Source organism: Nannobrachium achirus (assembly GCF_963921795.1).
Source record: "Nannobrachium achirus genome assembly, chromosome: 13".
NCBI lineage: Eukaryota > Metazoa > Chordata > Actinopteri > Myctophiformes > Myctophidae > Nannobrachium > Nannobrachium achirus.
The window spans coordinates 26,678,027-26,694,124 of record NC_137833.1 but is presented as its reverse complement, the minus strand read 5'-3'; positions in this window follow the sequence as shown (position 1 = coordinate 26,694,124).

Below are 16,098 nucleotides of genomic sequence, written 5' to 3'. Positions count from 1 at the left end.
GCTGTCTGGGTAATTCAACGACTACAGTATCTCCACCTCCTCTAAAGGAGAAGTCTATCTCCAGGCAGCAGTGGAAGCGACAGCTCCATGGATTTAATTGTAAACAACTGCTCCAGTATATTAAGCCAAAGCAGTGAACACAGAGATTACATCTTGGTTGAATTATTGAGGATGATTCACCATGTACTGTACTTTAATAAAGTTTGATACTTGTAAGGTTGGTTTACACTTTTAAACCTTTAAACACGCCGTACTGCGACACATTGTGAGCTTTGCAGATTGGCTATTTTTAGTGTGCAACACGGCACACACAACCAAGTATAAATCTTGCTTAATGTGTGATAGGACATAAGAGTTCTGGAGTGGCTTATTAGTGCATAATTTATATAAATTAACAACTCAAACTTTAATTGGTTTAATTTTATTTAATTGGCTGTGTTCACCTTATGGTGGACACAACCAATTAAATAGTTTGAGTTGTTAATTTATATAAATAATTCCTGGTCATTTTAGTCTCGCTGTCGGCAGGCAGGGATGACAGCCCATACATTCAAACAGAAAAGTCCTATCTGATTGCATTAAACAACGTTAAACTCACTTTGCCACTCTCTTTGCCACTCGATTTGCCATTCACTTTATGCAGTCGCATACCCTCTATACAATACAAATACAATACAAAACTCATTGAAATAAAGCTCAGTAGAATCATAAGGTATTTTTACAGAGAAAGGAGGGGTTGGGCCGGGGGTTCAGAGTATTCCACTTCCTAGGTGTTCACGGCGTTAAACTGTGTTCACTTGCATTTTGTGGACCTGGAATTCTTTTAGGTTAGTTTTGAGTAGACGTTAAACACCTGTAACTGTAAACCGTAAACCAACCTTAGACAGTCCCTCAAGTGGAACGCGCAAGGGAAAAGAAAGAGGTCAGCCACAAAACACCTGGTGCCGAGACTTGGATGCAGATGCCAAGAAAATGGGCCACACTTGTGTACAGCTGGAGGTGTTTGCTCAGGACCGAGGCGCGTGGAGAACTCTTGTTGACGGCCTAAGCCCCAGAAGGGCTAATAGGCGTAAGTAATTTTTTGAGTAATAATTGGCACAGAGGCGAGAGCTGATGTCTGACATTTTTTTTCATTTCATTTGAAAGCTGGGAATCATAGCTACAAAATGATATATTGGTTGTGGAGATTGACCCAACAGTTTTGAAGATATGGCTTATAGAATGATGCCATGCTGAAATACTACTTTTGAGATATTCAAGTTCTAAATAAATTTCTAACCTGCAATGACCTGCATGATCTCTCACATTAATTAAAAAAAAGTCTTATTTACATGCAGAGTTAAGCTCTGGCGTTTAAGTGAAATGTAGCCTGATATTTATGAAATGCTTTTGTGGCTTTATCACATTTTAGTGGAAAAAAAAAGGAATTTCAGCTGTGGTCTAAAGTAGTGGCTTCCGAAATGACTGCCCCTGTGTCACACTCGGTCACATATGGGCATAAATGGCACAGGCAAACAGATGGTCAAAACAGGTGCTACCTGTATGACAACAGGTATAATGGGTTTTACAGTACTGTATGTGTTGAATAAAGAATAATAAAATTATCAACATCACAGGCGAAAAGTTAATTTAGAATCTACGAATTACAGTTCTCATTGATGGAAGGTTATGGTTTTGTTTATCATAAGTATGCTTTGTGTCAAATGGCTACTGTAAAGCACAATTTTGAGATGAAACAAAATAAACATAACCATACAGAGATAAGGCAAGGCAGATGAGGCAGTCCATCCAATGGGCCATGTCCAGGTATATGCAAAGCAACAAGCCACCTCTCTCAAAAGTCAAAACCTTCGCCACTGCTGAAAACCCTATACTGCTACCGCCTGCTATTTTTGCTATTTTTGTTAACTTTAAATGTATTTTTTGTATCCAAAATAGGGATGCCAGGGTTAATGTAGAGTAAGAGTTCAACATTGTGGCTGACCTAGTTTGCTGAGCTGCAAAAACTGGAAGCTGGAAACCACTGCACTGAAAGATCATAGAACTTGAATTTTCACCTGCTGGACATCATTACCAGAGAAATTCAGCTGTCTCAGGCATTGGCTTTGCTGACTGTCTTGGGTTCAACTTATCTCTGTGAGCAGATATTCTCACACATGAAGAACTTGCTCTGCCCCCTTCCCAGGAGTGATTTGACAACCTTGTGCTTATGCTGAAAGAACAATGGCAGCTTGTCTGGAATCGATCACTATTTCACCTTCAGTATACCGTACCGTCATATCCAGACAGATCCACCGATGCCGCTATTGCCAAGGCTCTCCACACAGTCCTCTCGCACATGGATAACAAGCAGCTGAAGGACAAATATGTACAGTACGCAATGATGTTCGTTGACTACAGCTCAGCATTCAGCACCATTGTCCCAGCAAAGCTTGACACAAAGCTCCCAGACCTGGCTAGGGCTACACCCAAGCAACATGTGCGACTGGATACTAGACTTCCTGTCAAACTGACACCAGGTAGTGAGAATGGGCAGTATCACACCTGACCCCCTGACCCTCAACACTGGAGCACCCTAGGGATGTGTGAGCCCTCTCCTCTACTCCCTGTACACGCATGACAGCACAGCCACACATGACTCCAACACCATCAGCAAGTACGTGGACTTGTGGATTATACCAGGGACATCAACTCTAATCTCGGCTTCTGGGGGTCCTTGGAACAACATATTTTGTGATGGGGTCTGCGGCCAAATTCATGTAATTTTGAGGGTCCATTGACATGAAAAAGTTTGAGAACCATTGACATAGAAACGTGTTCTAAAAAAACTTTAGAAGGATTTAGAAAATAAGAAAAATGCTGATTTTTCAAAAATAGCAGATCTACAAGCTCGCAGTGCGCCACTCATTGCCATCCCACGAGCTCTCCCGAAAGTTGCGGGGGTATTCTCGCTCTGTAAAATACCGCGTCGCACGGATAATTCTCAGTGTATTGAATGCAACTGCTCTTCCCCTCTCTCCCCCTCTACACATACACACATGCTGCTGACATGTACAGAGCGGCAGAGAGAGAGAGAGAGAGTGAGCGCCCTATACAGACGGACGGCGGTTTCCGCCAGCTTTCTAGCTTGGTTCAGCGGGGATCACACCGTGGTGGAGACACAAACACAATCGCTCAGCGAGTAAACACCAGGCGGTATTTTACAAAGATGACCACAATCCAGCTCTTGCCCGCAAGCGGATGAACGAACGAGCACCAGCGTGAGAATCTTTCACGGGTTCTCAGAGTTTCTACATAATGGGTCTCCAAATCTTTGTGTGATTGGTCCTTTTTCTTATGGGTCTCCAAATCTTTTTGTGATTGGACCTTTTTCTTGTATTTACATTAACCACTTGACCCCTAATATCCCCTATTCTGAGAGGGCTTTAGAAGAGAGAGACTAGAGGGAAAAGAGCAGATCTCTACCAAGTACTGACAGAGTTTTAAATGTTTGATAAATACACTGATCACAGTGCTGTCAAACAAGTCTATGGAGCTACTGTATCTATGACATCTATTAAGGTTTCATCTGCAACACAATATTGATACAATATGTAGTGGGGGTCCCTGCTTCATCTCCCTCAGCTAAGGGGTCCTTGACTACTTGCCTGCAGTGCCTGGCAAACATAAATCACAAAATAAAGATAGAAATGCCCAGGATATTTCATCAGCTGCTATAGTAACGGCAACAATAATAGTTCTAATTAATTAAAAATATGTTAACAAAAATGTTACACTTTGCGCTGACACTTCAATCCCATGTATAATGCAATGGCTTTTGTATTTTTTACTCACACCTTAGTCCATAGCATATCATGTGTACATTGCTATACATTCGAAAGAGAAATAGTACTGCTGTGGGGGATGTAAGTATTTGGTATAACTGCAGGCCCAAGTGTACAGCATGTCACTGTTGAAGTACAACTGTCACCCGCTTGCTAGAACATCATGTTTTTCTATCTATTTCTGTCCTGTCTTGCCTACTTCTATATCAGTTCTGCCTCGCGTGTTCCGGTCACGTAGTCAAATGTATATATTCTCTGTGTGTGCTTAATAAACTGCAGAACATGTCGTGTGACACTGCCTTCGTGACGTCTTGTTCTTCAAGCTTGTGCCTGCCTGCACCATCAACAGAGCTGTGGTGGAGAGGGTCGAAACTTTTAAGTACCTGGGGGTGAACATTCATGAGAAGCTGACGTGGGAGGTACATACATCTCTGGTGGTTTCCAAGGCACAACGGCGCCTATACGGACTCAGATGTCTTAAGATGTTTGGTCTGAGTCCGCACACCATCAAGGCCTTCTATCGGGGGACAATCGAGAGCTTGCTGACGAGCAGCTTCACCAGCTGGTATGGGACACCGACAAGGACTAAAAGGCAGCAAATCACTGGCTGTAGGCTGACCAGCCTGGAGGAGCTGTACACACAGCGCTGCCTCAGGAAGTCCCTGAGGGTCATCAAGGACCCCACACACCCCCACAAAGGACTTTTTGTGATGTTGCCTTCAGGGAAGAGGTATCAAAGCGAGTACTAGTAGACTGAGGAACAGTTTCCTACCCCAGGCTGTAAGACTGCTAAACAAGTCTAAGTCTACAAGTCTAGGTGTTAAGGCCTTGTATGTTGTCCATGGTTCTTTTAAACTGTTTTTAACTTTAGCTACATTTATTATTGTTATTTATGTATTGTTTTTAATTATGTGTATTATGGAGCACCCCCAACACAAGTTTTTCACAGTGCATGTACTTGTACATCCTTGTGACAATAAACATCTTGAATCTTGCTTGCTCGCTGAAAGGTAATTCAATTGAATGACCAGTCAGTCACCTCCTTTGAGGAGAGCAAGAGAACAGAATCACAGCAGTGAAAAGTTTCAATTTTCTCACATTTGACTTCCAAACTATCTCGAACTATACTGACTGGATTGCCATGGACTTCGCTGTGCACCTTTATGCTCCTCAGACGATTGTACTTTCTGATTTTGGTGAACCAATGAAGCATGCAAACATTCCACTCTCACAGTGTGGGGAGTGACCCCATGACCTGTCTTTAGCGCCACCCTCAGGCCAAAATATCAACCTTTTACGCAAGGTATCGTATACTATAATATGTTGATTCTAGCATTAATCCTGATAGTTTTGTTGATCCCATGACTTTTCCTTCAGCCTTCCTCTAATTTCCAGTTAGGTTAAGATGCAGCACAGACTCTGGGAGCTTACCTGCCTACTTTACCTAAAGACCACCAACAAAAATACAATTATATCACTTTTAGCTACTGTGCGAAGTGTAAAGTACATTGCCGTATTGCTGTACTGTACTTTTTTCCAAGATTTTGCAAGCTGTGTCTTTAAGGAAACAAAATAATATATTTGCCAGTGAAACGCTGAAACACACTCACTGCAGACATATTATTCACCTTTGTATAAAATGCGTTTAGGATTTTGACCATGTGATTTCCGAAAACTTGGATTCCATAATGAAATGGAGTCACAAACTGCTCTGCCAAATATATAATTTATTTTTAAATACAATAAATAGGAAAGTGGAGCCCAATGCACTTCCAACACTAAAGACCAAGTAAAAAAAAAAAGATAAGCTGGCTACTGACAAATTACCAGATGTGGACATGTCATTACTTTTTGTAAATTAATTTATCCAGTAAACCAATTATTTTCCTGTAATACGGACAGAAGTCACTAATGACACTGCACAACAAGATTTACATAATTGTGTTAGAGCAGTGACATTCAACTGGTGGCCCATGGGCCAAATCCAGCCCCAGTTGAGCTTTCTTGTGGCCCCTGGAACACATTCCATATTCCAATGTAAAAGTAAATGTACACAATTATTATTAGATGGTAGTTGTACACAGTGATCGAGTTACGTGGGTGCCAGTGGGGTCTTAGCTCCCATAGTTAAAGTCTGGGACCCCATAGTCAACAACCCCCTTTGGGGTCTCTTTTTTTCTAAGTGTGTTTTTTTTTTTTTTTCTCGTTTTTTTTTATTTTTTATGTTCCATTGGAAGAATTTATATTATTTATGTTAACTAGATATACTAAATAAACATGTTAGACAGTAAGACTGAACAATGACATCACACCGTTTAATCCTACTATTCATTTTATTATTATAAATCAGGCGCATTTAATGTGGGGTGTGAGTCTTCCTTTACCGTCCGGGTTATAACACACTCGCTGCAATGGTTCCTACCTTTCCCCCAGGGCCGAGGAGGCCCTGGATGCAGACCTACCCAGCTGCGTGGTCTCGCCATGGCCTGGGCATAGGCTAAGCTAGGAACCACTGCATCGAGTCTTTGCACTTCTAGCCACGGCCCGGACGGCAAAGGAAGGCGGACACGCCGGACAGCAACAAAACAACCAAACAAAACAACGCTGTCTTAGCAAGACTGTAGCCTTAGTGTGCCTGTGCCCGTGACAATGTTTTTTTAGTAAATAAATATGAACCCGACCCGCCTTGTTTTGAGAAAGAAAAATACCCATTTTAGCCGACTTTATGCTACCAGAACGGGAACTTTTGGCTGGATGGCTCAGAGCTCAGATCATCAGATGGAGGAATTGGGAACTGGAGGCTGAGCAATAATGGTGAGTTAATATGAACAGAAAAGACTGCCTGGAGTTGTCAACATAGCCAATGTGAAGCCCGAATTAATATTGTGAAAGGAAAAATATGATTTAATATAGGAAATACCCGTTTTAGCCGACTTTATATCCGCGAAATACCCGATTTAATATGATTTAATATAGGAAAGTACCCGTTTTAGGCGACCTTCGGCGGCGGCGAAAGGCCCCCAGAGCTATGGGAGCCCTATTCTGGCGGCGCCTTTGGCGCCGCCAGAATAGGGCTCCCATAGCTCTGTGGGTATAACTCGATCACTGGTTGTACAGAATGACCATATTGAATGTTCTTTAGAATTCTTAAGAGTTCCCAACAATCTAAAGGATGAAATACGCTACTGTGTTTAGAATGGAGGAATGTTTGAGATTCACTCATCATTAACTATGGGTTAATTAACACCCACCGCCTACATTTGCAGTCAAGACACTGCTACAAGAACCCAAATGCCGTTTAATGTAATCTTTCTTGAGTAAATTATGGACAGCATCTACCACTCTGGGCGGTATGTTTCCTAATATATACTGTAGATTTGCTGTGCTTTGTGTTGTTATAGCACGTTTGGGGTAACTAGATTAGGCAGGGAGCCACAAATAACTAGAAGTTGGGTTCACAAGAGGTGACAACAAAATGTTCATAGTTAACCATAACCACCGTTGAGGAATTTGTAACTGGCTGGATTCATTTATTATGCTATTATTTTATTATTATTTTGTGCAAGGGCAGCCCTATTTTGCCCTAAACGTTAAACATGAAGGCGTACCAGGTCCCCTTCCTAGAAGTGAACAACATCGTAATAAAGTCAATTAAATTTCGTATAAATTATACTTTAGGGTGATCACTAGCTGTCATATTGCAATCATCAGTTACTCTACTAAACAGTGGGTAGACGAATGTACAGCAGCTACCATGGTACCGTGTAGGCTACACGATGTACCGTAATAGTGCAGTAATTTAAAATAAGTACGATCAAAGGCAAAGTTGCAAAAAAAGAAAGAAAAGAAAAACATTCTAGACTAGAGGTTTCAGTCAAATTGAAGCCAAGTACTTGTGAGTTTGGATTGTAGCATGGCAACATTTCTTGCCTGTCAAGAGATGTCTGGAATTATTGGAAGCTGTTTGAATATGATAGGCCTTGTCACTCATAGCAGCTGCCTGGTTCCTAAATAACTGAATCTGACTGACTGAAAAAAAAGAAAGCATTTCACACTCCGTCTATCCAGAGTTGTGAATCAATCTGCTTTTTTATTGCGTGTTGTTCAAATTATGACTAATTTATATACGTAATACGAAAATAACCAATTGCGACGCGCGGTGAGCTTGTAGATCTTCTATTTTCAGTGTGGGACACATTCGCATGACAAAGTACCAGTAAGACTCCCTAATCGGGAGATAAGCGACCGTAGGTGGCTTATCTCCACAAATAGGGCAAAAATGTGTTTTTCCAAAATCTTCCTGATCCATGTTGATGACATGAGTGTAGACATGCTGTGTAGTGATATTCGTGATTTTAGGGCAAAAACTGTAGGAGCAGTGTCCAAAAATGTGTTTTAAAAATCGGCCTGAAGGTGGCGCTACAATAGGGCCATGTGAGAAATGAGGGGTGGGGTCTCCGCGTTGCCTTGGCGGACGAATAGGTACCGGCCCCGGCTCTCCCGGACGCTCCTAGCCCGAGTTACGGCATTTTATGTGAGCTGCAGTGGCAGGGGGTCCTCCACTGGGGGCGCCACCACTTTTGCATCCGTTCTGGAGCACCAGGAGTCGGTGGTCCCCGGGAATTCCCCGTGAGCAGCCCCGTTGGGGTGGTCATTTGGTCATTTTTGCACATTTGGTCATTTTTTACATCTGGGGGTCCCCCAGGGACCTGGGGGTCCCTGGGGCTCCGGGGGTCCTTGGAGGTTGTAGTTTGGCAGGCAAGGAGTGTGTGTGTAAAATCTGGCATGGATCGGGTCAACGGGTGCGGAGATATAAGCAGGGAAAAAGTGTGACGTGTGACGTGTGAGCACATTTGGTCATTTTTTACATCTGGGGGTCCCCCAGGGACCTGGGGGTCCCTGGGGCTCCGGGGGTCCTTGGAGGTTGTAGTTTGGCAGTCAAGGAGTGTGTTTGCAAAATTTGGCATGGATGGGGGCAACGGTTGTGGAGATATGAGCAGGGCAAAAGTGTGACTGACTGACTGACCCACGGACAGCCGGTGGAGGTTTTGGTAGTAAATGCGACCTACGGTCGCAATAAATCAGGCATTAGGTCTGTTGACTGTAACCTACCTGACAGCAGATTTTTTTTATGTTTTTATCTCATGCAAAAACAGTCTGGCTTGACAGCCTGTCTGGCTCATTAAGAGAACACACAAACTGAGAGGGTTTGGCCTGAGCAGAAATCCCTATCTTGGCTCCCTGGTTTGTTTGTGTGTATGAATTCATTGATTTAATCCTGGGTGGAGATGGCAAAACCACCACAATGAATGTAGTTTCATGGCCTTTGTTGGCATTTTTGTAACGTTACTCTATTTGTTGAGTAGTGGATGGTTGGATTTTGTCATTGAACAAGTGTACAATGAAATGTACTGCTGTTGTATAGTTGAGTTTGTGATGTAATGTGATGTCCTGTGACTATTTCTTGCTCCTGTCTTGGCTTGTTCACACTTGAAAAAGAGATGGATTACCTGGTTAAATTAGCGTTAAAAAAACTCAGTTCTGCAGACATGCTTTCTTTAGCTCAAAAGAATCGCTGATTTCCTCTTTGAATTTCTGATTTATATTTTAATATTTCGTATTTGTATTACATTCATATTCTCAGGTTTAATTTTTTATTATGATTTTTTTTCCAAAATTTTGGGTAGCCCCCCCCCCCCTCCCCAATTTAGTCATTATGCCAATTCATTCCTCCCACTGATTGATTGCCACTGCTGTTGTACCCTACAGGCCAGAGAGGAGCCCCCAATGGGAGGACGTAGTGTCTCTATCCTACTCCTTCCACTCAACATTCCCTGCTGACAGGCTCCGCCCCAGCCTGTAGGAGTAGATGCAACGAATTACAAAATATCACCCTCCCCACCTGGCTTCCCTCCACCGAACACAGTCCAATTGTCAAGCTGCATGCACCGCAGTGGATTCAAACCCCTAGACTGGGCAGGTGCTTTACCCCTGCCTGTGCCACCTGAGTGCCACAGGATTACATTTTGATCTTTTCTGATTGCATGCATTATTCAATAACAAATGTTTATACTAATTGAAGGAGCCATTCTGTCTTTCTTGGGCCTTCAGCTGGTTGTGGGCGGGTCCGTAGGAGTGGTTAGCAACGCTCAAAGATATCCTACAAGCTCACAGCGCGTTGCAACGATTCACAGTAAGGAAGAAATAGCCAGTACTCCGAAGTCCCTCTGGTACTGTTAATTAATTAAGCAGGCGGACAAGCAAAACATGGATGCGTTTTGGTTTCAAGCCTTCCTCGGCTTCCGTGCGTTTAATGAATTGAGTGCTGGCTATTTCATTCTTACCATGAACATCTCTTCCCATGATGAACATCTCTTCCCATGAGCATATTTTTTTCCAAGACCTTAGACCTCTGTGAATCATTGCCAACTGTTTCCCATCGTCTCCCGTGGCCCTTTTCATTCAGGCTTAATGACTGCAGCGCCAACTTGATTTTGGTGCATTGGTGGATATAACTGATAGTCTATTGAGACAAGACATGATACAAAATGTGTCACTAGAGGATTGCTTAAATTAAATCATGTTTTCTAATTGAATGTGGTAACCTTTTTTCCTGGCACTAAGCCATGCACTCACAAAGCGAGCGAAAGCTTGTATGTACTGTAAGAAATTAGATATTTGATTAAATGCCATCCTTTGGAGATTCCAATCAGTAATTGTGGAAGTCAGAGTTTATATTAAGAGGACTGCGAGGAATCTGAGTGGACCACACATCATGGCTATTACAGGAAAGAACAGACAACGGGACATGAAAAGCCACAGTAACTACATTGAGAGAAATGTCATGTTGGTAATTTTAGTGCCGATTTTAATAGCATCCTCTGTCACAGCACAAATGAGAAATGACACAGAGCCAGGCTTTTTATTGACTAGTTGACATTTAAACCATTGGATGATTCCCCTGCTTATCAAGTCATCCCCTCTACAAACAAATGTCGCAATGCGATTCTCAAAACAGACTGTTGTGCAACCCCCCCCCCCCTCCCCCTCCCCACACCCACCACCTCATGCCCCACCTAGCCACCCACTGAAACAATCAGCCCAGTAGAGCATAAAGCCTTATTGACACACACTTTCTCAATAGCAGGGTTGAAAATCTGATTAAGAACTCTTCCCACAAATGGCTGCAGAAGAGATCTCAGGGTATGAAAAGCTGCATGACAGTTTTGCACCTCAGTGTTTCCTTTTATTTTAAAACGCAGTCATTACAGGGTACACATTGTACCCTGTAATGACGGGTGTTTTAAAATAACAGACAGTCACAGGCACAGTCCCCCTCACAAGCATTATCGATAAATTATCTTTCAATGAAGGACACAAAATGCCAATTTGAAAAGCTAAAATTGCCATTTTGTATCGGGCACCAGCAAGGAACTGGATGTGTGCAACCCACTTATTTTTAATTGGATCTCACAGTATGCTCTTATGGGAAACCTCATTGAAAGATAATTTATCGATTATGCTTGTGAGGGGGACTGTGACTGTTTTAAAAAGAGGAAATTCAATTAATTTCATTTTGGTTTCAGACAGTGACAGCTGACCAAGCTGACAAATCTGTCAGCTTCCATGTTCTGAAGCCGTTCCTTTTGACAGTGACGCTTAAGACTGCCTTTGAGGAGCTGATGACTGTGACATTCAGAGTGTTTTCCCAGAACCATTCAATATGGAAGATGTTTAATTCCTTCTCTTTGGTGAATGGTAGATTTATCTTCATATATGTTTAGAGACATGGTTGTTTTTAGCACCCCTTTAAGGATGCTGTTGATTCATCCATTCATCCCTTCATGCATCAATACATCCATTCATGCCTGCTTGCATCCATCCATCTATTCATGCATGCATCCATCCATCAATCCATCCATTCAAGCATCCATCCATCCATCAATCCATCCATTCATGCATCCATCCATACGCCACTTTGCTCTCAAACAACATATCGGAAACTACTGGCTGGTCTGGATTGCCATGAAATTTGCTTTGCACTCTCACGCTCCCCAGAAGATGATTTTAGTGTCCCCATGGCTTTTCTTCTAGCGCCACCCATAATTTTCACTTTCAAATAAGATATCTCGGGCCACGTTCAGACGACAAAGGGACGACAACGGTCTCTAGAGAAAACAGCAAAGTGTTGATGCGTTCTCACTTCTTATTGTGTGTCTACGTGGAAACGCACCAGCATTGAAAATGATATGTGCATATGCTCTGTCACTAGGTAACGTGGCTGCACGTAGTCTGGTCGTAAGCCATGACATCACATGTTTTGTCGTTTCCTCTGTTTCTGCTGTTCAGACGGTGACGCGAGGGGAGACCGTTGTCAACTTTTCCAGTCTTTCCAGGTTTTCTCGTGGAAACGGCGTCGTGTAAATGGGCCCTGAGAATCTTATTGGTGGATTGAAGGATGAATGCTACTGGCTTGCGGGATGACAATGTCAGTCGGTTCAAAAACATTTGTCCAATAGTTGTTTGTAAGGAGCAGCACAGCCCTCAGGCTTCTAGCGGGGCCTTTGGACTCTTAGTCTTGTTATTAAGTCCTGCCCACATGCTTTATTTGTCCCTGGGGATTCCTTATCTCTTGAGTTGCTACATATTTTTCATTTCATCGGATTAATCTTTAAAACCTTCCTATAATTAGGAAATGATATATCACTTCATTCCATTTATATTGTCAGTGTGATACAGTAATATGAATTGTTTTTAATTAGTGATTGCATTGGAATTAAAAATCTAATAGTATTGCATACTGAATAGAATAACGCAGGGATATTATATGGGACTTTAGGCATTTTGCCTTTTTCATGGGATACTTCAGTTTTCCCCGTTTAGTTCATGCTTAAAGGTAAAACCCTTAATATTAACATTTAACGTGACATAATTCAAGGCTGGGAAGGCTTTGGATATGAGGATTGAATATATGACATGAACTTTAACTCTTTTGAATCAGTAAAGCATTTCCATATCATTATTAGTAAATGTTTGTGGCAAACATATTTCAATTGACATATTATTTCAATTTCATTTAATTACACTGACAATGTTAGCAGAACTGTCACTAAATACATTTTTATTTACATGCCTAAAAATGACAATTGTTGTGTGTATCCGTTGTGTGTAACAGATTTTAAGGTCATATTGTTTTTTATGAAAGGCATGCTTTCATATTTGAGCAAACAATGACATGATGGGCCCAGCTAATAAGGCCACCTTTGCAGCTGATTCTCTACCTTTCAAGTTTTTTAGGGCCACCATTACAGTAATTAAAGTTAATTAAACTCAACATTTTCAAAAGCCGTCATCAGAAAGTCACCGGTTTGCCTCCCAGTCGAAGTGTCCCTGAGCAAGACACTTAACCCTTAGCTCCCCCCAAGTGGTCATCATCAAGCTGAAACAGAATTTGACCCTCAGGATTAATAAATACATTTTATGCTTTCTTTGTCTTAATGAGGCTGTTGTTGAAATTCAGGTCTGAGACCATGACTAGATTTCTGGCTTGGTTTGTGTTTTTTACTGTAACATTACAGAGTGAAGCTGAGCGCCACATTTTAATCATTCTTCCTTGGCTCCAAAAACAGTTACTTAAGTTTTATTTGTTTAATTGAATACAATTCTGGCACATCAACCTCAGAAATGTATCTCCCAGGGGCCTTAGCATCTGTCACATTGTGAAAGGGATAGACACCCTCATTGTTTGGCTGATACCAACAATAAGCCACTCCAACCTAATTATACTAATCATTGATTTGTTCAATGCATTTACTCAGTACTTGCATTGGACCATTGTCCCCTGGTGATATGGTAATGTAATGGTTGAGTCTCTGTATAATTATGGTAATATGTTTTGTTGTTTTCCATAATCTGAGGTGTTGGGAGCATGTAAAGGAAGGAGGCAGTATGGAAACTTTAACCCTGTCATTTGTAATGTCCATTCAAAAGTGTAATTACCTACTGTATGCTGTACTTGAACGTAGAATTCAAACACTATGCCAGTATTATGCCAGAAAGTCCAACCCAGTTTTCCAGTTGGTCTAGTATTGCTGTATGCTGTGTGGTTGATATACCACAGCATGCATGCATGCACGCACACACACACACACACACACACACACACACACACACACACACACACACACACACACACACACACACACACACACACACACATTATTCCCTATATTATTAGTTATCTATTATCTTTTTTTTTCTAGTTATCTTTTTTTTATGATGAATTGAGTACAAAGGACCCCAATGGAAACAAGCCATAGGCTTTCTTGGGTTTAAAATCCAATTAGCAGACGTTGTATTGAACTGTGCTTATCTTTGCAAACTGTTAAAGCATTCAATCAATCAAAAATGCAGCACTGAGGCCCAGTAATACTAAGACTGTTTGTGTTTGAGGGGATGTCAATACCCTAACAAACAATGTACACCTGTACAAGAGCTGTAATAAATATTGTAGCTAAACAAACCTCAGTTTATAGACCCTGGCCTGCCTCCATAATGAACCCTGATGATGATTGCCACATAATGGAGGCTAGGTGCATTTCAGATGGCATTGTAAACAGTTCTGTTCTGGTGCCAGGTGTTGGGTGCTGTCCCTTCCTCATACTCTGTGTCTTAAGAAAGCCTATTACTGTACACTACTTGGCATCTTCACTGCAGTGTATTAAGTGCTAACATTTAATTTGTTACTGAAAATGAGTCATGAGTAGGGATGGAGCTTGAAACCCGAGCACATTACAAACTCGATAACACATTTATTTAGACCCCTTATCAATAAGCTTTGGGCTTGTCGAGCCTGTTAATCGAGCATAGCGGCCCAAGACGTCATGTTTAAACAATCAAGGCAAAAGGCGTTCAGGAATTAAATCCAATCACCCACGCTGCACAAACATGTCAGTCTAGTCCCATGACGTCATGTTTAAATAATCAAGACAAGAGACGATCAAGCGTTAAATCTAATCACCCACGCTGGCACAAACATGTCGGTCTAAAGTGTATTGATACCTGCCAACTGATACTCACAGTCACTCACAACTGGCCAATAAAAAGAAGATGCCAGTTCTGTTCAGAATTTGTCATCTCACGTCTTTCCACAAAATATTAGAAAACGCTTTAAACGCTCAATAGTGGACTCGATATAAGCCGGATCGATAAGCTCCATCCCTAGTCATGAGGCAGTGACAAGCTTCAAGAAAGTGCATTACCATGTTTCTTGGCCTTGATGCTGTTAAGAAATTATTATTTACTCCATCATATTTTCATGTCATTTGATGTTTTGTATTACTGTAATTCAAATATACATCAACTATCAACTACACTTACAGATAATGTCACCTACGGTAGGTGAAAGTACAAGATAAACAGACAAATATGGGGCATTTCCATAATCTATAACGTGTTTATGTCATAAAACATTAAGCTCATTCCCATGTGCGTGATTCTATAAGCTGCTTGATTTATAACAAGAAACATGTATGCCAATGATGTATGAAGTGTTATGCAGTATGCGTGCGTGTGTGGAATAATGGAAATATGTGGTTTGTGTCTGTGTTTTGTACACAGTCTTTCAGTGTTGTATCCTAAGCAAGGTTTCCATCTTTGCATAGCTCTGGGTTTGTCTCTCAAGACCATCTCTTTCATTTTAGACTCTCCAACCTACAAAACCAAAACAGGTGTGACTTAATATTTGACTGCGATTGCTTTTTCTTTCATTACAATGATTGATTGCCTGTTTTGAATTCTCAATCAGCGAGGCGCACATTGACTTAGGGCTGAGTGAGCTCCCAAACATCGTCCCTCATGGTCAAATCATCAGTGTTCATTTAATCATTTATACTCTGTCATATGATGGCGTCACAGCCGATCTACAAGCTCGTCGAAAGTGAGCTTATAGATCTCCTATTCTTGGCACATGACACCAGCATACAACAAAATATGAACCAGTAAGACTCCCTAATCGAGAGATAAGCGACCGTCAGGTCGCATGTAAAAATCGGCCTGATGGTGGCGCTAAATGGGACAGATCCATGTTGATGACATGACTGTAGACATACTCTGTACCGCTTTGCGTGATTTTAGGGCAAAATCTGTTGGAGCAGTGTCTAAAAATGTGTTTGAAAAAATCGGCCTGAAGGTGGCGCTAAATGGGACAGATTCATGTTGATGACATGCATGGCTGTAGACATATGTGTACCGCTTTGCGTGATTTTAGGGCAAA